The sequence below is a fragment of the Ailuropoda melanoleuca genome, chromosome 16 (assembly GCF_002007445.2).
Source record: "Ailuropoda melanoleuca isolate Jingjing chromosome 16, ASM200744v2, whole genome shotgun sequence".
Taxonomy (NCBI): Eukaryota; Metazoa; Chordata; class Mammalia; order Carnivora; family Ursidae; genus Ailuropoda; species Ailuropoda melanoleuca.
The window spans coordinates 69,605,718-69,618,113 of record NC_048233.1 but is presented as its reverse complement, the minus strand read 5'-3'; positions in this window follow the sequence as shown (position 1 = coordinate 69,618,113).

The window sequence follows — 12,396 nt, the reverse complement described above, 5'->3', positions numbered from 1 at the left end:
TTAACTACATTTTTTTCTACAACTTGTTTTTTTTTTTTTTACAGATATTTTATCTTTTATTTATTTGACAGAGATAGAGACAACCAGCTAGAGAGGGAACACAAGCAGGGGGAGTGGGAGAGGAAGAAGCAGGCTCATAGCAGAAGAGCCTGATGTGGGGCTAGATCCCAGAACGCTGGGATCATGCCCTGAGCTGAAGGCAGACTCTTAACCGCTGTGCCACCCAGGCGCCCCTACAACTTGTTTTTTTTAACCTAAAATATATATTGTAGTATCTTTTAAAATAGCAGATGTAGGTCTATATTATTATTTTTTCAGATGTTATTTTATTGTAATCAACAACATCATCACTAGAAAAATACCACATAAACATATTAACACGGAGAGGCTAAAATGAAAAAAGTGAGNGTGGGAGAGGAAGAAGCAGGCTCATAGCAGAAGAGCCTGATGTGGGGCTAGATCCCAGAACGCTGGGATCACACCCTGAGCTGAAGGCAGACTCTTAACCGCTGTGCCACCCAGGCGCCCCTACAACTTGTTTTTTTTAACCTAAAATATATATTGTAGTATCTTTTAAAATAGCAGATGTAGGTCTATATTATTATTTTTTCAGATGTTATTTTATTGTAATCAACAACATCATCACTAGAAAAATACCACATAAACATATTAACACGGAGAGGCTAAAATGAAAAAAGTGAGTCTCTTTTCCACCTCTTTCCGAACCTCACACTTTTTATATGTAATTAAATTTCAGATTTGTGTGTGTGTGTGTATACACACATAAATATGTGTATATATACACACACACGTAACTATGTGTATATATATACACACACACGTAAATATGTGTATGTATAAAATGTTATACACGTATATAAAAATTTTAAACAAATTGGAATATTATAAACAAATTTGTGTATCTTGCTTAAGAAAAACTAAGAAATAGGACTTAGGGATCTTTAACTATCACTCCATGTAAATAACCATATTGGTTTTCATGACTAATGGTATTCTCATCATATGAATGTCAAGTAATTTCTTTGTTCAGTCTCCTATTGATAAATTTAGGTTAACTCTGGATCTTTATTATCACAAATATTACTGCATTATATAACCTTTTATACACAAGGCTTCATTTCTGTGTAAATTTGTCAAAGTATATATAAGCCATGTTCCACTAATATGCATTTCCAACATTAGTAAGCTAGTTTATCTATACATTCTTTAATTCTGTACCATGTACTTATTCCTTCAATGAAAATTTTATGAACACCAATTAAGTTTCAGGCAGCATTCAGGCACGGGATGGGGTGGCAAGTAAGGAAACATTACTGATGAACTTATGGACCCACATTCTATTTGGCAAAAGATGGATAATAGGTAAAATAGGTAGAGAAAAGGAGATAGGGATTGATAAAAGGATGGATGGATGATAGATGATAGATAGATAGATAGATAGATATAGATAGATAGATGATAGATAGATGATAGATAGATGATAGATAGATAGATAGATAGATAGATAGACAGACATAAAAGGCAAATTACATAGTATATTTAGCTATATTTAGTATATAAATAGGTTAAAAAAATAAACAGTAACTGGGGAAAGGGAGCCACTTTATTTTTTTTTTATTTTATTATTATATTATGTTAGTCACCATATAGTACATCCCGGATTCCGATGCAAAGTTCGATGCTTCATTAGTTGTGTATAACACCCAGTGCACCATGCAATATGTGCCCTCCTTACTACCCATCACCAGTCTATCCCATTCCCCCACCCCCCCCGAAGTCTTCAGTTTGCTTCTCATAGTCCATAGTCTCTCATGTTTCATTCCCCCTTCTGATTACCCCCCCTTTCTTTATCCCTTTCTTCCCCTACCGATCATCCTAGTTCTTATGTTCCATAGATGAGAGAAATCATATGATAATTGTCTTTCTCTGCTTGACTTATTTCACTTAGCATTATCTCCTCCAGTGCCGTCCATGTTGCAGCAAATGTTGAGAATTCGTTCTTTCTGATAGCTGAGTAATATTCCATTGTATATATGGACCACAGCTTCTTAATCCAGTCATCTGTTGAAGGGCATCTCGGCTCCTTCCATGATTTGGCTATTGTGGACAATGCAGCTATGAACATTGGGGTGCATATGGCCCTTCTCTTTACTACGTCTGTATCTTTGGGGTAAACACCCAGTAGTGCAATGGCTGGGTCATAGGGTAGTTCAATTTTTAACTTTTTAAGGGACCTCCACACTGTTTTCCAGAGTGGCTGTACCAACTTGCATTCCCACCAACAATGTAGGAGGGATCCCCTTTCTCCACATCCTCTCCAACAATTGTTGTTTCTTGCCTTGTCTATCTTTGCCATTCTAACTGGCGTAAGGTGGTATCTCAGTGTGGTTTTGATTTGAATTTCCCTGATGGCTAATGATTTTGAACATTTTTTCATGTGTCTGTTAGCCATTTGTATGTCTTCATTGGAAAAGTGTCTGTTCATATCTTCTGCCCATTTTATGATTTGTTTATTTGTTTCTCGTGTATTGAGTTTGAGAAGTTCTTTGTAGATCTTGGATACCAGTCCTTTATCTGTAGTGTCCTTTGCAAATATATTCTCCCATTCTGTGGGCTGCCTCTTAGTTTTTTTTGACTGTTTCCTTGGCAATTGGTTTCTCTAAAGAGGTGCTTTTAACTAATGCTTTAGTGATCACATTTAAAAGAGATTTGTAAAACTGATCAATGAAATCAGCATTTAATTATTATTTGCTCCTTTAAAATAGTGATAATTTGTATGTTTTTTAGCCTTTGTCTTTATTTTTCCATGCAGTGGTTCTCCATCTTCTTCACCTATTTTTTTGTTGTTGTGGAATTGCAGGTATTTTCCCTACTGGTTTATGAGGTCTAAGGCTTTACTTTTTTAAATGCTTAAATTGAGTTTTCAAGACTTCAATTTGCTCCAAAGTTATGCATTAATATGTCAGATATTTCTGACAGCTTTATTAAGCTGAAGATTGTTAATTTTACATAGTAGTATTCTTGAATTTTTCAACCATATGGTTTATATACAGACAGGCTTTGTTGTATTTTCTTTAGAATGATTTAATTGTCTTCCTTAAAAAAATATATGAGTAATGTAATCTTTATCAAAACCCAAAGCATAACACTGAGATATAATTTACAAAGAAACCCTCAGAAAAACTCCATATTATGGTTCAAATATACAATGTCATTCCTGTATTTTTCAAGTGCAAGGAACATCAATTTATATTTCTTTTTACAGTTGAACACCAACCTTGCCATTAACTCAGGCAAAGGCAAGTGGAGATATGAAAAGTGATGTATCAACTGTGATGACTGTCTTTGCTTCAGTCATTTGAACTCTGAAAGAAGATAAAACAACAAAATTAATAAAAATTTAAAAGTTTTCAATAGTTCATATATTTTAAGTTAGGAAAGAAATGAGACACACCAGGCATCACTTGGTTTTAGGGTTTTCAACAGTTGAGTTTCCTTTCCACAGTCTTTGATGCTGTGACACCAGCAGGCAACTTGCAAAAGAGACACTGCAAGTTCAACTTTTTCTTAGATTGTTTTGTGCAACCTCCACTACCAAAATATTGTATACCTAATAGGAATATATGGGCTTGTGAGTTCATCCGTACTGGTAAAACCTTGACCTTCAAATCTTCTCCCATCATAGATAATTCACCATATGGATTTAGTTTGGGACTTTTGCAATTTAATTTTTCCCCTCCCTTTGCTCTTCTGTATTTATGAAAGACATCTCATTTGCCCTTAGTGAAGGGGAACCAGAATAAACAGACCTGGGATTTCACCCCACCTATACTGTGCATATGCATGTCATGATATTACACAAGTTGGTTAACTTTTCAGATCTACACTCTCCTTTTTTTATGAAATATAGGTAAAGTTCCTATATGGTGGCATTGGGAGAATTAAATAAAAGAGGGTTGCATTGTACTTGTAGGGGTGCCTGTACACAGTAAACAATACAAGTTCTTAGGACTACTCTTATTGTGTTTATTATATTTTATATTCATGTATACATTATATTGGAATTAAGTAATCACAGAATTTAGCTTTCCAATTCTCTGTATATATCCCCCATCGCAATTTACCTATCCACTGCCACACACATTCTTTAATCACAGTGTCTTTAAAGCATAATATTTTCAACAAACTAGGTAGGTAAACGTGGGTGTATTATTGCATCGTAATCTAACACTGTCATTTTCCTATGTTTTCCTAGTTTCCTAGAGTAATGGAATGCAAATGATACTAACACTTGAACTCTATACTGACTCAATGGTGAACTTCTCATGTTTCTGACCATGGAAACAAAAAAGAAATCAGAATTCCATATGCATAGTTTCTTTTACCTATTAGTTGTGTATGTTGGAAAACAGTATATAGAATAGAAATAACCATATGCCTGGGCAGAATGAGCAGGGAATTGAAGTGGAGAATTACTTAGAAAAATAAGAATATACTAGAACAAGAGAGAATATACGCAATTTTAATGAAATAGTTTCTCAAATAAAATTTCCAGGTATTCATTTTAAAACACTATAAGGAAGCGTGAAATACATCCAGGCAATCTATAGATTTTTACTCTCTTGGAACCACATATGCCAAATCTCCAAGAAAGTGTCAGTTTCCTCTTTACTCAAAGTATTAAAAATCACCTTTAAATTTTATAATTGTCCAAAAACATGGAGTTACCCTTCACCATTGCTCTTTACAGAAAGCTCATTAAAAGGGAGAAGAAATTGATATAATTAAAATTAATAAGTTCTATTTAACTGTCCAGTCATCTAAAATACTTCCAATATTAAAAGTAGTATTATATGATGAATAAAAAGTCATTGCCAAAACCCATATCATACTACTGGTGATCTTGTTTATGTTAGACTCTAAGATTTAAAAAAAAAAAAAAAGAGCTTCAGTATCATTAGTATATGCAATCAACCAACAAATATGTTGCTTATTTTATGCAAGATACCTCTCTTGGTCTTTGGGGTAAGACAGAAAGCAATATGGTCAAAACACCTGATCTATTGAATTTATGTTCTAGAATATTCCAAATTTTATATCACATTACTTCACATTAGAGCTCCATTAAGTTTTTCCCCTATTTAAAAGATGGAAAAAAAAAAAAACACAACAGGCCCACATTCATTGAGCACTATTCCACCTAATAGATGCAGAGCTGGGGGTGTTTTTGACTCTAAATCCAAAAAAAAAAACACAACAGGCCCACATTCATTGAGCACTATTCCACCTAATAGATGCAGAGCTGGGGGTGTTTTTGACTCTAAATCCCATGCTATTCTCATTATATTGTGAAAGATAAGGCATTCTGTAGTTTGGGACAACCACTCAACTGTCCAAAATAAATATAGCATACCTTCTTTTCTGGGTACAAAGAGACTGCTGACGGCAAAGTGGTGTCTATCAATCCTGAAGCAATCTAAAGAATCCAGCTCCTACGGAGTTAGATAATGTTTCTGGGCGGACTCCAATGTGCAGAAACACTACCTGTCACATTGGGCTGTGAAGTCTGCCTTAATAAAGAGGAAGGAGAGGTGCACAAACACCCTCTGGTCCTTTGTAACTGGTTACTCATCTTGAAACAGGAATAGGAAAAGGGTGAACGCAAACATTCATCTCTGGCTTTCTGGAAACCCCTCAGTAACTGGATGAATCACAGCTCTGCTCTACTGCAAACCTGTAACATCAAGAACCTCTCTCTCTTTGTGAGCTAGTGGCCAGAAATAGTGCCAATGTGTTTTCCATTAGGCTCCCCCAAATTTTACTTTTAATGAAGGTAACACTGAATATATGAGATTCATGTATATTCATGCAGACCTCTAGAGAAAGTTTAGGTAGTATTAACGATTTCCCTGGAGTCATTTCCATTTTAAAAATCATTTCCCAAATGGCTTAATCATGAGATTGTTATCAAGAGAAGTTTTCTGAATTAGTGTGGGGGTACAAGCTGAGTGAGTGGTAGTTCTTATACACAGTTTAGTTATGATTTTTACAATATAGGTTGCTGTTTTTTTGATTATTTCAGATTGAAATTTATTTAAAACTACTGTCTTCCAGATGTCAGTAGCATATATTCAAGCAGATTTTTAGTTCCATGAAATGTTCTATAAAAGTCAGAAGAGGGGAAGAGGAATTTCTATAGTCAATTAACTGTAACAATTATAGTATTTGGTAAATACTCCAAATGTCATCTCACTTCATGGAAGTCACAAGGCCTAAAATCATGTTAAATTCTCTGAACATCCTTGTAAAAATGGGATCTGATTAACTTTATTTAGTTAAATGATTACAAAACATATTTGACTATTAAATCCTTTTTTCACATCAAATTCATTTACTGTTTTAGAACATATTCTTTGAAAGCCTTGACTAAATTATCATGATAGAAAGAAGTCAAACTAAGTTTCCAAATAGCCACAGGTTCATATGGAAAATATAGTCATAGCGCTGCCTGGGTGGCTCAGTCAGTTAAGCATCTGACTCTTGATTTTGGCTCAGGTCATGATCTCGGAGTCATGAGATCAAGTCCTGCATCATCAGGCTTGTTTGGTGAGGAGCCTGAGTAGTCTGCTTGTCCCTCTCTCTCTCCTCCTCCTCCTCTCTCTCTCTTTCTCTCTCTCCCTCTCCCTCCCAAATAAGTAAATAAAATCTTTAAAAAAAAGAGAGAGAATATAGTCAATAGTTAAGTTACATGAGCTCTGNCCTCCTCCTCCTCTCTCTCTCTTTCTCTCTCTCCCTCTCCCTCCCAAATAAGTAAATAAAATCTTTAAAAAAGAGAGAGAGAATATAGTCAATAGTTAAGTTACATGAGCTCTGTTTAATGATTTTTTATTATATTATATTAGTCACCGTACAGTACATCCCCGGATTCCGATGTAAAGTTCGATGATTCATTAGTTGCGTATAACACCCAGTGCACCATGCAACATGTGCCCTCCTTACTACCCATCACCAGTCTATCCCATTCCCCCACTCCCCTCCCCTCTGAAGCCCTCAGTTTGTTTCTCATAGTCCATAGTCTCTCATGTTTCATTCCCCCTTCTGATTACCCCCCCCTTTCTTTATCCCTTTCTTCCCCTACCGATCATCCTAGTTCTTATGTTCCATAGATGAGAGAAATCATATGATAATTGTCTTTCTCTGCTTGACTTATTTCACTTAGCATTATCTCCTCCAGTGCCGTCCATGTTGCAGCAAATGTTGAGAATTCATTCTTTCTGATAGCTGAGTAATACTCCATTGTATATATGGACCACAGCTTCTTAATCCAGTCATCTGTTGAAGGGCATCTCGGTTCCTTCCACAATTTAGCTATTATGGACAATGCTGCTATGAACATTGGGGTGCATATGGCCCTTCTCTTCACTACGTCTGTATCTTTGAGGTAAACACCCAGTAGTGCAATGGCTGGGTCATAGGGTACATGAGCTCTGTTTAAAAAGAATGTTCAAAACCATCAAATGCAGAAATGTAAAATGGATGTGATAGGATTTAAGTGTAGAAAATATAAAACTAGATTTCCATATTTTAATGAGTCATGCAACAGTGCAATGCCCAGCCTTAGGAAACCATGACTTGTGGGACATATGTGAAGAATAATGTTTAATTCTGGCTGAATGTAAGAAAGATGGCATCAAACTAAAGTGCTTTTCAGGAAAGAGTAAACAGGATGGTGAATGACAACATAAGTTTCCTTACATGATGAACAGACAAAAGATCCAGGGATCAAAGACATTAACATGAGAAGACTCAGAGCCACCATTTTGTTGTTTTCAATGCTATCATAATAGCATCATAGCTGACATCTCAGCTTTCATTCTTCCCTTAGCCCAACTTCTACACAGGAGCCAGAGTGATTATTTTTTAATGTAAATTTCATTGCCTCATCTCCCTCATTACATTGCCTACTGAAAATCTTCCAGTAAAATCCACAATTTTTACCATGGTCTGTGAAATCATACCAGTCTGTCCCATGGTTGCCTCTGAACTCTTCCTACTCAACTCCATCTTGGCCTGGCTTTCTCATTAAATTTCAAAGATTCCAAGCATATTCCCAGATCCAGGGTCTTTATTCTTGTGATTCTGTTTGCCTGGACTGCTTTTCCAATAGCAATGTATGTGTCTCTCTAAGTCTTGCTTCAGATTCCTGCTCCTAAGTGAGGACTCTCCTTCACTCTCTACTCCCTTTCCCTGCTTTGCTTTTCAGGCAGATACTTAGCATTAGCCAATATGATGTTTTACATTTATTTCCTTTTCCCCTTCACATTAATGGAAGCAATGTTAAGTTTCTCAAGGCAGCGATTTTGTTTTTATTCATATTATATCTACTTGCCAAGGACAATGCCTAACATATGTTGAACATAGCAGATAATCGACAAAAATAAATATAAAAACCTAATACATATGTCTTAATATGTGTCAGGCACTGTTCCGAATGCTTGACATAGAGCACTTTACAAAATGACCCTACATGGTGGATGCTATTACTGTCATATTTTACAGATAAAGTTAATGAGGTGCAGAGATAATGGGGAACTTTCCCGAGGTCTTAGAGCTAGTAAAAGTCACAGTAGAGATTTGAACTCAATTTTTCTAGATCCAGAACTCATGTTTTTAACTACTTCACACAGTGCCATTCTAGGTATGTAGTGAGTGAATAACTATATAAATAAGGAATTTCAAAAATTTAGCAAGTTCCCTCTATCTTAGGTAGGTAAACACTCAGAAAAAGTGAGTTCTTTCTTGCTGCAGGTATATTTTCAGAGGCAAGATAGCATCAGAAAAGGAGAGAGAAAAAGAGATTCCTAATGTGGGTAGACATCTCAACTAGGAATATCCAACAATTAATAGCTACAATTCTAAGATTTTCTTCTTCCCTATCCTGGTCACATAATATATTTTTCACACTATAGCAAAGCAAACAATTGGAATTCATTCAATTTTTATTAAATCCTAATTCTTTATTTTCTGTTGTTTTTGCTATTTCATTGGGAATGATGTTTGAGAAGCCCTTTAATAAGAAAGTTCACCTTCTGTCTTACATCTCAATAACAGAGGACTTATGTGTAGGGTTTATAGACTGGAAGAGAAATGTTAAGCCTAATTTCTAATTCAGAAATCTATTTTTTTGATATGCCTTTAAATGTCATCTACAAAACCTCACCTCCTTCTTGATATAATATAAATACCTGTAAAATGAACCTTCTACTAACACAGACACAGGTCATGATGTGACTTCTGTGTTCATCATAATGGTTTCTACACCTAAAAGAATGTAACACAAGAAACATGAACAATTATGAGACACTGCAATGTATAAAACTTTTCAGTTTAGAAAGGCCTGGAATTTTTTGTGTATTTCTTAAGTAGTATATAACATTTATAGGTGAAAAATCTATGGTTGCCTCATTATTTTAAAAGTTATGAAAACATCGGATTTGTGGATCAACCAGATACTGGTTAACTAACTAATAATTTACAAAGAATATTAATAACTGAGTGAATGATTTCAACAATTTCCAGTGGCCAAGTAACTGTTATCCTATTCTTGCTGCTGCTGTTGTTGCTGCTAATTTTTCTTCTCTCATAATTTTGCCAAGGTTATAGAATATAGAAGAACTTTGGATCATTGAATTATATATCACTAATATTGAACCTTTTGAAAGTTTTGATTCTAAAAGGGATTTAATTCTTTCAAAGTTGAAGAGAGAGGAAAAGTACTTTTGCTAGTAACTCCAAAGGGTTGTCATAATTCCCATTTAGGAAAGGGGCCATAATAGTGAAGAGCGAGCCCAGAGTAAAAGTTTTAGTCAATGCTTTCAGATTACATTCTCCTGAGTTATAGCTAGTCATCTGCAGCAGAGAACATACTTAGATGAAAAACAAAACAAATCAGAACAAAACTAAAGGAGGGGTGGGGGAGGAAGGAATGGGGGAGGGAGAAGGGAAAAGAGATAGAAAATGAAATAAAGTAAAAATTTGACATAGATACTCCCCATTGTGTTGATGCTTTATCATACCTCACTATGATGACTGGCTGGGTGGCTGGCTTGCTTAAATGTGTGTGTGTGTGTGTGTGTGTGTGTGTTTTATATAACACATGAATATATATATATATATATAGTATATATAATATTTATCTTGTGACTTCAGTATTGTGCTTAATGCTTTGTTCATTATTATGCATATAATGGCTGGATTCTTACAAATAATCACAAAACATTGGGGATTGAGACCCAGACCCAGGAAAGGGAAGACATTAAAAAGAAAAATCAGCGCTCGCTTTGGTAGCACACATACTGACAAAAAAAAAAAAAAAGAAAAGAAAAGAAAAATCAGATACCCTAAAAGTGTTGATGAGGGAAGATGTAAAATGTCTTGTTGTGGGTTGAATTGTGTTTCCCCAAAACATATATTAAAGTCCTAACCCCAGTAGTTGTGAATGTGACCTATATTGGAAATAGGATTTCTGCAAATATAATCAAATTAAGATGAAGTCATACCAGATTAGGGCAGGCCCTAAATCCAATGATTGGTGTCTTTATAAAGAGAGGGACATTGAAAGACACAAAAGGACACACAATAGAGGAAAGAAGGCCTTGTGAAGATGGAGGCAGAAATTACAGTTATGCTGCCACAAGCCAAGGAACACCCTAGAATCACCCAAAGCTAGAAGAAGCAAAGAAAGATTCTCCCATAGAGCTTCAGAAAGACCAGGGCCTGCCCACATCATTTTGTTGTTGTTAAAATTTGAAATTCAGACAAGTAGTGCATATATTTGAGTCATACTTAACAATTATTCATTGTTTATCTGAAATTTAATTTTAATTTTTCCAGCTTTTGGAGATGTAATTGGCATATTGTCTAAGTTTAAGACATAGAGTGTGATGATTTGATCCACATATATATGGCAAAATGATTGTCAAAATAAGGTTAATTAACAAATCCTTCACCTCACATAATTATAATCTTTTTGTGTGGTGAGAACATGAAGATGGACTCTCTTAGCAACTTTCAAGTGTATAATACAGTATGTGAACCATAGTCACCACAGTCTACATTAGATCCTCGGAACTTATTCATCTTATAACTGGAAGTTTGTACTCTTGGACCAGTATCTCCCCATTTTCCTCAGCTCCCAGCCCCTGTGAACTTCCATGCTACTCTTCTATGAGTTTTGATTTTTTTTTTTAGACTCCCCATAGAAATCAGATCATAGAGTATTTGTCATTCTCTGCCGACTTATTTCATTTAGCCTAATGCTGTCAATGCCCATCCATGTTGTTGCAAAGGCAGGTTTTTTTTTTTCCTTCTCAATACTATTCCATTGTGTGTGTGTGTGTGTGTATCACATTTCCTTTATCCAATTCATCCATTAATGGACACCTAGGTTGTTTCAATGTCTTGCCTATTGTGAATCATATTACAAAATATATAATGAACATGGGGATACAGATATCTTTTTGAGATCCTGATTTAATTTCCTGCATATATGTACTCAGAAGTATGACTGATAAATTGTATGATAATGCTATTTTTATTTTTTTAGGAAGCTCCATATTGTTTTCCATAGTGGCTGCACCATAACTATACATGCCTACAACAGGGCACAAGGGTTCTCTCTCTTCCTCATCCTCCCCAGCACTTGTTGTCTCTTGCCTTCTTAATAATAGCCATTCTATCAGGTGTGAGATACTATCTTATTATTCTGATTTGATTTTGATTTGCATTTTCCTGATGACTGGTGATGTTAAGTATCTTTTCATGTATCTGTAGGTTATTTGTATGTCTTCTTTGGAAAAATGTCTATTCAGTTTTCTTTGCCAATTTTTTAACTGGATTATTTGTTTTTCCCTCTTGAGTTGTAGGAGTACTTTATATATTTTAGATATTCACCCCTTATCTGATAAATGGTTTGCAAATATTTTCTCCCATTTAATAGGTTTCATCTTCATTCTGTTGATTGTTTCTTTTGCTGTACAGAAACTTTTTAGTTCGATTAGTCCTACTTCTTTGCTTTTGCTTTTGTTGCTTTTGCTTTTGGTGTCATATCTAGGAAAATTGTTGCCAAGACCAACATAAAAGAACTTTTTCCCTCTGTGTTCTACCGGAATTTTACGGTTTCAGTTATTGCCCTTAAATCTTTAATGCATTTCAAGTTAATTTTTGTGATTGTTACAAGATAGGGGTCCAGTTTTACTCTTTTAGATGTGATATCCAATTTTCCCAACACTGTTTATTGAAAAGTCTTTTTCCTATTGAGCATTCATGGCTCCCTTGTCAAGTAGTAACTGACCATATAGGCACAGGTTCATTCTG